Below are 11,538 nucleotides of genomic sequence, written 5' to 3' on the forward strand. Positions count from 1 at the left end.
GAGTGGACAAGCCCCACTCCCTCCTGCATCCTGAATGGCTCCATCCCTCCGAACCGAGGTGGCTCAGTGAGGGGGCGGCTGAGTCTGGGTGAGGTCCCAGGGTGCCCACTCAGAATCCAGAAAGAGGAGCACTGGGGTGGAGTGAGTGAGTTTCCTATTTAAAGAAAAACACACGTCAATATTTTTAGGTGCCAGCTAAGAAGTTGTTTCCTTTGCAGAGGGTCTGTTGTGTGGCCAGAGGTCGTGGCTGACCTGGTTGCAGAGTTGGAAGGGGGAGAGGAGGAGGACTAGGAGGGGGAGGGGGAAGGGGGAGAAGGGAGGGGGAGGAGAAAGGGGAGGGGGAGGGAGAGGAAGAGGAAAAGGAGGGAGCAGGAGGCCTCTGTCTCCCTAGGCTGGTTCAAGACAGATGCTGACATCTGGTTTTAAGTGAGGGGTCTGTTATTTTCCACACTCAACTGGTGGGTTTGCCTGGAGCTCTAGAGGAACTTTCAGGAAATTGGTGGCAATTTGAACCCCGGGCTCCTTCTGGCCTCTGGATTTCATTCCGATACCAGACCACCCAGGCAGCTGGCACTTTCCAAGAGTGGGCTGAGCTCTGTCTGGAAGCCGCATCAGGCCGTCAGCCTGTGCTCCTCGGGTCCCAGGCTGAGGACTACAGGAAGGTTCACGGTGGTTCTGCAACTCGGCCGGATCCCATCTGGCTCCTGGGCCAGCTGGGGAGAGCGCGGAGCTGCAGCAAAGGCCAAGAGAGAAGCTCTGCCTCCTCTCAGAGGGCCCTGGGGCCCTGGGGCTCAGGTTGAGAGGTGGAGTGTGCAGTTGTGGCAGGACTGGGGCATGCAGGTAATGCCAGTGCAGAGGAGGTATGCTGAGCAGGGCCCGGCCCTTGGCTGGACTGCTGCTAATCTCCTCCACAGCCTTGATTCCTACATTGACAGAGGCCTGAGCTTTCACAGGGCTACCAGGTTATCAAGTAGCAGGAGATCCTCTCAGCCCTTGGGAATGTCATGGGTGTCACATCCCATCAGAGCCACCGGAACCTGAGAGAGCAGAGCTCCAAGTCCCTCTGCTTGTGGGTGAGGAGACCAAGGCCCAGAGAGGGGAAGCAGCTGGCCGCATGCCACACAACAGCGCCTTCCTCATCTTTCTGCTCCCAGCCGAAACATCTTTTCCATCAGGATGGAATCATGTTCTGTGCTGATCCCCAGGGCGGGCGGGTGCCCCTGCCAGGCAGTCCCCCAGCATCCTCCACATGGCCCAGCCTGGCCCTGCCCCTTGGGGCTGCCATCACTTTCCCTACCAGGCCAGGAGCCCCAGACACGGTCTTCCTTTGTGCTACCACCTTATCTATCCCAGCACCAAGCACAGTGCCTGTCACACAATAAGTGCTCAATAAATACTTGTGGTGGGATGTGAAATCAGTCAGTGGCACTTGCTGAACTTCTAATTTGAGGCCCCCGCATGATGGAGATCGTTCCTGACTCCCCAATCTCCTTCCCTCACCACAGAACTGCAGTCTCTGCCCAGAGCCCTGTGGTTCCGTCAAAAAGGCTCTCACGACATCTGCCACCCCTGAGAGCGCTCCTTGCCTGTCACTTCCTGAGTGCAGGGCCATGTCTTGGTCATCTTTGTAGAAGACAAAGCCTCTGGCATGTGAGAGCCTGCGGTGAGCAGATGAACAGGTGCACACACAGACACATGGCCCTGCCCCCACCAAGCGGTGCTGCGGGTCTCTCGCTCAGACCCTGGGAGCTCATCGTGGGCTCTATGATAAAGGCCTCACTGTGCGCCTCTTTTCTGGAAAGCAGGGTTTATTCTTCAGTTCACAGAGGAGGAAGAAGCTCGCAGCGGTGAAACTGTCCTGCGCCACTCTCAGCAGCAGGGGTGGGATTTGAACTCAGACCTTTCTGACTCCAGAGTTCAACTCTTAGCCTTACAGGGTGCTGTCTCCTCCCAGGAGTCCTGGAAAGGCCAAGGACAACAGGGCTCCCTCCATGTGCTTGCTCCTTCCTGCCTACAGAGAGGGTAGAAAACGTGCCACAGGGAAAGCCCAGCACCGGCGTGTGTTTGGACAGGCCTGGGGCTCGAAGGAAACCGCTCCATCTGCGGGTTGGATGGAGCAGGGATGTGGGCAGAGTGCGCGGCAAAGTGAGCACGCAGAGGCAACCCCTGGGCACGGGGATCCTGTATCTGCTGCTGCTGATAAAAAACACATGAGGAGGAAACGCCCACAGGCAGCAGCGCTCAGTCCCGCTGAGCCCTGACAACCGCGGCTGATTCAGTCGTTGACTCAGTCGACAAGCACTTAGCCAGAGGGAGGCCAGGGGATGAGTCGTGGGTCCTTGCCCGCTGCCGGGGGCGGGGCGGGGCGGGGCGGGGCGGGGAGCGGGGGCGTGCACGGATCAATCACGGTCTGGAATGGAAAGGGAGGGCAGCGGGCAAGGACTCACGTGTGCATGGCTGCCTACCCCGCGGCTGCCATTTGCTGAATGAATGAATGAATGAAAGGTTGACTTGAGGAGGAGCCGCCGCTCCTCGCCCAGCCCTACCTCACTGACCATCCCGGTGTAGCCAGGCCTGACTGGACCCCTCCCGAGGGAGACACCCTTTGATCATTGCCCAATGCCCAGGAAACGACTGTCAAACTCTTCCCCAAAAGCACCCTCACCCACCTCAAGTGGGAATAGCTTTGAAGTCTTGTGTTTTCTGTTTGAAAGGGATGGAATTTTGCGTTCTGCTCCAGAACGTTTCAGAGTAAAAATAATAGTTCCCTTCAATTCTTGGGGTACGGTTTTTGCTCTGGGGAGATGGTGCCCCACTGGCCCTGTGGCTCCAAGTCTCAGCACTTCTTGGCTTGGTCAACTTCTTGACTGACCTTCGAGGCCTCAGGGTTTGGCCTTGGGGAGTCAGGCCTCCGACAAGCCTTCATGCTAGCTCTCTCTCGCTCCGTCTGTCTGTCTGTCTGTCTGTCTCTCTCTCTCTCTCGCTCTCTCGCTCTCTCTCTCCAGGGTTCAACACAGCCCCGGGAGGTGTGGGGGAGGCTGACGCTGGGACCCTGGCCCACAGTTGGCCTCTGCATGACCTGAGGCCCAACCCTTGGCACCTCCCGCCTCACATGAGCAAACTTTCGGCGTCTGCAGAGCTCGTGGCTCGTCTCCTGGCATCCGAGCGGGCCAGGAATGTCACTTGCTTCCTCTTCCCTGGAACCTCTACACCGCATTTTAGGACTTGGTGAAAATCCCCCACAGCAGCACATGAAGTCTTAATATTTACAAGGAATCGAACCATGGCTGAGAGTGGAGAGGCTGCGGTGGCCCTGAGATTTCTGAGGCATTCGGGGTCATTTTAGCAGCCTGCGGTGGGGGAGCTGAGGAAGTGAAGCACTGCGGCCCGTGCTGATTTTCGAGAGCAGGAAGATGCTTCTTCCCCTCCCACCTCAGTCTCCTGCAAACTTTGCTCTCAACACAGGTGGGCGTTGGAGCCGACTCCCTGTGAGGCTGTTATAAATGCACCCCTCGGCGTGGTTTTCTTGGGGCATGACTTGCTTCTGAAATAACTTTATGATTAGAAAAACTTTTGGGTGGATATTCCCTTCCCTGGAACATGGAATCACAACTGCTAAAGTTGTTTTTTCTGTTCACTAGGCCGTCCTGATTTCTATGGCCTGGTAGACGCTTAGTGACAAGTTCCCGGGATCCCTCGGAACTTTCACCTCCAGCCCCTGCATGGATCCGTGTGGTTCTGTGCTCAGCATTTCCTTCTGGGAGCATCTCACCCAGGGCCGTGCAACACCCCAGGGCTGGACAACCGGCCCCCATCCCCATCCAGCAAGTGATCGCTTCAGACGTGAACCCTACCAGAATCCCCGTGGGGAGGGGTTCTGGGCAGAATCCGATTGGAAGAGGGAGCACAGCCAGGCTTGAAATTGCCTTGGCACAGCCCTCGACAAAGACTGAGAAACTCTCAACCAGTCCTACCCAAGAATTGGTGTGGGAGGGAGGAGGCTGCTGGGGTTGGGGGAAGTGAGAAGGCACCCCAGGGGCTTCCCAATGTTGCAGCCACAGCATCCACAACAGACCCAGCCAGGGCCTCCCTGGGATGCCCAAGGCGCAGCCATGCAGCTGGATGGCCTCTCTTCCTCTGGCATCTTGGGCCATCAGGACGCTGAGAGCTGTTTGGAGCCGTTTTCCCTTACAAGAAAAGCCAAACGCAGGAGGCAAGAAAATGGCCGATACAGACGGTGGAGTTGCCAGATAAAACAGAGGACACCTAAGAACATTTGAAGTTCAAATAAACAGCAGATAATTTTTAGTATAAGAATGTCACAAATGTTGCAAAGGACATACTTACATGAAAATTGTATTTGTTCTTTACCTGAAATTCAAACTTAACTAGGCATCTTGAAGATTGACTTGCTCAATCTGGCAACACGAATGCAAAGGGAGCTGAACTCACAGTTTCCTGGCGACGTTGCTTAATGTCCCTGGACCCAGCTCTGCTGAAGCTGTTTCCACCCCTGGGGCTTCCAAGGAGAAGGGCCAGGACATTTCCTTTTTTTATTTGTATTTTTTCATTTTTAAATTTAGTTCGAGTTGGGTTTCTGTCCCTTGCAACCAAAGGAGTCCTGGGAAATATAGAAAGTGATGGCCAAAATTCAGGATCAAAGTGAGGTGTGGCATGGAAATCTAGTGGCTTGGAGAGGGAGAGTTTAGAACCAGGGTGATATGGTTTGGCTGTGTCCTCACCCAAATTTCATCTTGCCTTGTAGCTCCCAGAATTCCCAAGTGTTGTAGGAGAGACCCGGTGGGAGGTCATTGACTCATGGGCGTGGTTTCCCCAGTACTGTTCTCACAGTTGTGAGTCTCACGAGATCTGATGATTTTATAAGGGGTTTCCCCTTTCACTTGGCTCTCATTCTCTCTTGCCTGCCACCATGTAAGATGTGCCTCTTGTCTTCTGCCATGATTGTGAGGCCTCCCCAGCCACGTAGAACTATGAGTTCATTAAACCTCTTTTGCTTTATAAATTACTCAGTCTGGGCCTGGTGGGGTGGCTCACACCTGTAATCCCAGCACTTTGGGTGGCTGAGGTGGGCGGATCACTTGAGGTCAAGAGTTTGAGACCAGCCATGGCCAACAAGGTGAAACCCTGGCTCTACTAAAAATACAAAAATTAGCTGGGTGTGGTGGCGCACACCTGTAGTCCCAGCTACTCTACTGGGGAGGCTGAGGCAGGAGAATTGCTTGAACCCAGGAGGCACAGGTTGCAGTGAACCAAGACTGCACCTTGCACACCAGCCTGGGCAACAGAGTGAGACTCTGTCTCAAAAAAATAAAATAAAACAAGACAAAACAAAATAAAATACACAATCTCGGTTATGTCTTTATCAGCAACGTAAAAACAGACTAATACACAGGGGCCCAAATCTCCTAGAAGGAGAATTTCGAGGTCTGGTGTCGTGGCCTCCAGTCCAGGGCAGCCTTTCTTTTCTCTCAAGGTGGGTGCCCTGCATCCCTGCAGCTGCCTACATAGCAAGTGACCTGAGGTTCACTCCTTTCTCCTGACCTAAAGATTTTCTGGGCCTCCACCTGTGCCTGGGCTATCTTGAGTCTTCTAAACCCTCCCTTCCTTTCTTTCTTAGGCCATTGGCTGTTATTGTGATTTGAATTATATCAGCATTTGTCTTTCATTACAAAGAAATTTGTACTTACTGGGTTGTTTTATTTTTATTTTATATTTTTTTCATTAGAATATTACATATACATATATATTTTATTTCAGTAGCCAACGAGTTGTTTTTGGTTACATGATTAATTTTTTTGTTTGTCTGAGACAGAGTCTCACTCTGTCACCCAGGTTGGAGTGCAGTGGCGCAATCTTGGCTCCCGGGTTCAAGCGATTCTCCCACCTCAGCTTCCCAAGTAGCTGGGACTACAGGCATGCACTACCACGCCCAGCTAATTTTTTGTATTTTTAGTAGAGATGGGGTTTCACCATGTGAGTCAGGTTGGTCTCAAACTCCTGACCTCAAGTGATCCTCCTGCCTCGGCCTCCCAAAGTGCTGGGATTACAGGTGTGAGCCACCACACCCGGCCCAAGGTAGTTTTTACACATAAATAGAAATCCAAGGGGAGAAAATTCACCCTTAACAAACTGCCTTCCCTTTGGGGTAGAAGTGAGAAGAAGTGAGAAGGTGGACAAGCCTCAGCTATGTGCCCCCCATAATTAAATTCACAAAGAGAATAAAGCAAGAGGACAATAGAGCAGCCCAGGCAATAAAAATAAAAGTTACCCCTGGACCTGCTCTCGGGATTGGCAGACATCGTTTTAGTCTCCGAGATTTGGTGGCAGCCAGCAGGCCTTGGTGACAGCTCCTGCCCCAACTGAATGATACTATCTGCTGTGGCTCAGCAGGTAGATGCTTCCTGTGGGAGAAGCCAGAGCTGGGGAAACTGGATCCCAGTCTTGGCTGGAGTCCTGACCTGGGGGCCGTGGGGGCCTGATACAGGCTGGAGATGTAACACAGCGTCCAGCGATGGGTCGGCTGCTGGTGGCTGGAGCTGCGGGTTTGCCCAGTGTCAGCTCTTCCTCTCCCTGGAGCCGCTGCTGGTTAAGGGAGTGCACCAAGGGCTCAGGCAGACTCTAGCAGCGTTGCCACTTGGCAGCTGTCATCTCGGGCAAGCGAGGTGACTTCTTAAAGCCTTGGTTTTGCATCTGCAAACTGGGAGCCTCTTTCCTGAGCTGTTGTGGGAGTGGTGGCCTCTTACCCTCTTGTGGGGGCAACCTCCAAGCTGTGGATGTGGGAGCAAATAAATAATTTGTTATGTGTAGGGATGGGGTTTCGCCATGTTGGCCAGGCTGGTCTCACACTCCTGACCTCAAGTGATCCACCCGTCTTGGCCTCCCATAAGGCTGGAATTATAGGTGTGAGCCACCGGGCCCGGCCCCAACTCTGGGTTTTTTCTCACTATTCTCCAGGATCCTTCATTGTTCCTTCCTTGTTTACTCTGTACGATTTGCCTCCTGTGGGCTCCCACCTGGCTGCCTCCCACTTCTAATGCCCGAACTCAAGGCACTGTCTCCTATCCAGGAGGAGGGAGGCATGACCACGTCTCAGTTGTCTTCCTGCCTGTAGAGCACCCTTCTTCTCTACATCCTTCTCTCGCTGAGGCCAGGGCTGCCCCATATTCTGGCTGTGTCCATCTGTCCCTCATGCATGTGGATGGGCAGGCTGACCACACAGCCCTGCACTGCCCAGCACGCGGGGCTCACGTCCTAACAACTAGTGACTAGTGGCTCAGGGCTGGGCACTGTTCCAGGGGATACCAAGGAACCAAGAGCCCATCCTCCCGGGCCGTATGCTTTTTGTTCTCTTGAGTCTTGCATTGCTCCCTTATTTGGGGTTCGCCCACCCATCTTCAACAGTCTTCCTTACCCTCTGCTGTCCCCGCCAGCTCTCACCATTTTAACCCAAAGACTTTAAAGATGATTGAAGGCACTATCTCAGAGGCCACCACTGCCCTGCTGCAGGACAAATCCACAGCTCAGAGGCTGCGCCCACAAGAGGGTAAGAGGCCACCACTCCCACAACAGCTGACTCACAGCTCAGGTAAGAGGCTCCCAGTTTGCAGATGCAAAACCAAGGCTTTAAGAAGTCACCCAGCTTGCCCAAGATGACAGCTGCCAAGTGGCAACGCTGCTAACTAAAAATACAAAACAAAACTTACCCGGGTATGGTGGTGTGTGTACCTGTAGTCCCAGCTACTTGGGAGGCTGAGGCAGGAGAATCACTTGAACCCGGGAGGCAGAGGTTGCAGTAAACCGAGATCGCGTCACTACTCTCTAGCCTGAGGTGACAGACTGAAAAATCTCAAAAAAAAAAAAAAAAAAAAAAAAAAAAAAAAAAAAATCCATAGTTGGAAGCCAGGCAACGGGAAGTGATGGAGAATCAATGTCCATATTTGTCAATAGACACCCCCAATCAAAACTGATTCAGGGAGTTAAAAATCACATTAAAATCCATTAAGGACTTCAGACTTAATGTTTCTTCTTCCTTCTTCTTCCTCTTCTTTGTCTTCTTCTTTCTTCTTCCTTTTCTTCTTCTTTTTTTTTTGGAGACAGAGTCTCGGCCTATCCCCCAGGCTGTAGTGCAGTGCCACGATCTTGGCTCACTGCAACCCCTGCCTCCCGGATTCAAGCGATTCTCCTGCCTCAGCCTCCCCAGTAGCTGGGATTACAGGCGCCTGCCACCACGGCCAGCTAATTTTTGTATTTTTAGTAGAGACAGGGTTTCGCCATGTTAGTCAGCTGGTCTCAAATTCCTAACCTCAGATAATCTGCCTGCCTCGGTCTCCCAAAGTTCTGGGATTACAGGCGTGAGCCACCGCACCCGGCTTTTCACACACTTCTAATGTTAAAGAGACCTTTTGGGAAATGATATTGATGTGTGACAAGATATATTTCTGAAGTCCAGCAATTCCTTCAGTTTCTAGTAAAATTATTAATGCACTATTATTTATTAAGATTAAAATTAGCATCAAGAGGAGGATCCCATTTTTACGAAATATTTTTGATCTTCTGTTTGCTTCTGTGTCTTGAAGGATGTGTGCCTGATGCTGCTGTTGCTAATTTCTGGAGGGTTGGACTACAGTGATTTTCTTTACACACATTTGTGTACTTTTCTTCACTGCTTGAATGCATTGGTAACAAGCATGTGTGATTTTTACAAAAACGTGTGTGTCCAGGTTTTCGCCGTCAAAAAATATATATTTGTGTTTTTTCTTTTAAAAAAGCAAATATAAAAAGACCTTGTACAGTGAATGCTGAGGAGGGCAATCTCCACGGATTAATATTCTCATCCGAGTGTTTACTGTATTTTTTTTTCAGTAAAAAAATAAAGATGCACAGAGTAGGAGGAGGGCCTGACTAACAGCATGAGCTTAGTTTGATAATTTTTCCTGCCAACGATGCTTCTTCAGACAAACAGAACTCATGAGGCTGGGTTTCCACAGTCAATGAGTGGGGACGGGGGAGAGGAAAGGGCTGTAGTGAGGCCTCTCCAGGGGGGCAGAGCGGCCCTAGGCTGTTGGGGGGGCCCCCCGGCTGCCATCCCTGCTGCAGCATCCGGCAGTAGGCACTGACCCTGGCTTTGCTTTCCATCAGCAGCCAGCGGGAGCTGTCAGGAGTGGGGGCCAGACCTTGCCCTACTTCTGAGTGGCCCTCCTATCCCATAGTGCCAACAAGAGTGGTGACCTGCCATGGCTGGACCACATCCATTGCACCCCTAGGCCCTGGCCCACTCTGGGCACAGGAGACCCATGTGCTCAGAACCTCCCTTCCCTAGAGAGGATGACACATGCCAGGCTCACGGATAGCCCCACACCTGCTCGGGCCTCCACCCCTCCAGCCGCTCTGCTGACCACTCTCTTATGGAAGCCCTGAGCCCGACCCACCAGTTTTTCTTCTCCTCATCCACAGACACCGGGACTGGTGCTGTGCCACCTGCCTTGGGTCCCACTCGCAGATCCTGCCTGAGCCTTTCCTGGTGACTCACCCCTAGGTCGTGAGCACTGGTTGAGCAGCTGCTGGCACAGCTTCCCCAGGTGACCCAGGAAGCAGCCCCGCTCTGTCCTCCTTCAGAAGACGGCACAAGGTTTTGGCGTCCAGAGCATCAAACCCTACAAGTGTTTGCATGACCTGTGGACGATCACACCGGGACAATCCCAGACCTCTCCCAGCTGGAGATAACAGTTCTGGCCTTGCTTTCATTATTGCCATTCACTCACTCATTCACTCATACATTCACTGCAGGGTGGCATGTAAAGTATCAGAAACACGAAAATGAGAACATGTGGAGTCTCTGCCTTCGTGGTCCTCAGCCCGACAGGTGAGTGGGAAGATGGGGGTTACAGAGGGCACAGGTGGAATTGCATCCCCTCCCCTTCTGCTGGGAGCTGGCGGCGGGGAGGGCGGCTGGCTGACCCCACCCGGGCTCTGGCTGCCTCTAAAGAGCTTGTGAGACCCTGGAGAAGGTGGACTCAGGCCAGCAGCCCCTGAGCTTGTCTCCACCATGGCTTCTTTTATGATTTGCTCAACTCTTCCCCTCCTGCCCTTCCATCTGTCCCTGCATCTCCAAAACTATGGTCTCTCAGGAAAACTGTTCCAATTAAGCAAGAAGAAACCAAAGCTCCACAGCAGGGGCCACCCAACTGGTGTTGCCACACTGGCCTGATGAAACCCTGGCCCGAAACAGAAGGATCTGTCCTCTTGGTTCACGTGAATCACCTTCTTACTTAGGTCAGTGTAGGGTTTCTGCTGGGGTTCTGGAAATACGTAACAAAGCTCCTAGCTCCGGTATCTGTTAGGTTCTGCTGCTATAAGGTAGTTTAGGCACCCGGAAATGAGGTCTGCAGGCTGATTTCAGGAGACTGGAATCAGGTCCCAGAGATGGCCCCCGAAGTGGGATCCTGGGGCTCCCCTCTCCTCCATGCCGGCCTTGTCCTTAGGCCCCCGTGGTGCTGAGATGGCTCCTGCAGCTCACCAAGGCCTGAGTCCAGAGCAATGGTACCACTTCAGCCTGAGTCCTTGGGGTCACTCTGATTTGACCAGCTTGGGCCCTGAGTGCTCCCTGATCCCACTGCTGCGGCTGTGGGCATTGGATGTCCTGATCGGCCAGCACTGGGTCCCACGCCCCATGGCTGCCGTCAGAACTCCCCAGAAACGCATGTACAGGAGGGTCCCCAAACGGGGACTGGTCACCAGGTGATTCTCCAGTGTGCCCCTCACAGATGCTGGCTGGGACCCGCAGTCCTGCCCGCCATGCTTCTGTGAGGACTGCAGAACTAGTAGCCATCACCACACAGAAGCAGGGAGGTGCGCCCTGGGCTACCCCCAGGGAAGCAGCACATCCCCCACGCACTTCCCATCTGAGGGACAGGCGGGGACGGTCACTGCAGCTCTGGTTTCTGGCCTTCCTGACATCTTCCCTTGCAGGTTCTGGGCATGTTTCACCCCTGTCTCTGTCCCCTCTGCCGTGGGGTCCCTGCCCAGAGCTCACCTATTTCGAATGGGCGTGCTGCTCCTTTTGCCACCTTGTGCTGTCACCAAACCTGTGTGGCTCCTGCATGCCACTGGTGACAACCTGCAAACCTCTAACTCCTGTACCTCAAGTGGTCCTGAAATCCTATTTGACTTCCCCAAAACACTTAACATTCCTGGGAGTGTGACACAGCTTGGAGGGAGGACTCAGGCAGGGGACAGGAGAGAAGACAAATGAAGGCATCAGGCTCTGGTGTCCTCAAAGACCCTCCCCTCCTGATATCTCCCACGCAGGGGTGAGTTCCTTCCTCTCCAGTGGGCTGCGGGGAAGGTTGGGGGACTCTTCCCAGACTGCTTGGGAGTCTATGAAATGCGCTCATCCTGCCCACCGCTGTCTCTCCCATAAGGTCCGCAGACCCTCTTGCAAATGAAATGCATTGGCTTGCTCAGACACACTTATACTTGCAACAGGCATGCGGCTGTCCTCGGTTCAGGGCCCTCACT

The sequence above is a fragment of the Macaca nemestrina genome, chromosome 1 (genome assembly GCF_043159975.1).
Source record: "Macaca nemestrina isolate mMacNem1 chromosome 1, mMacNem.hap1, whole genome shotgun sequence".
Taxonomy (NCBI): domain Eukaryota; kingdom Metazoa; phylum Chordata; class Mammalia; order Primates; family Cercopithecidae; genus Macaca; species Macaca nemestrina.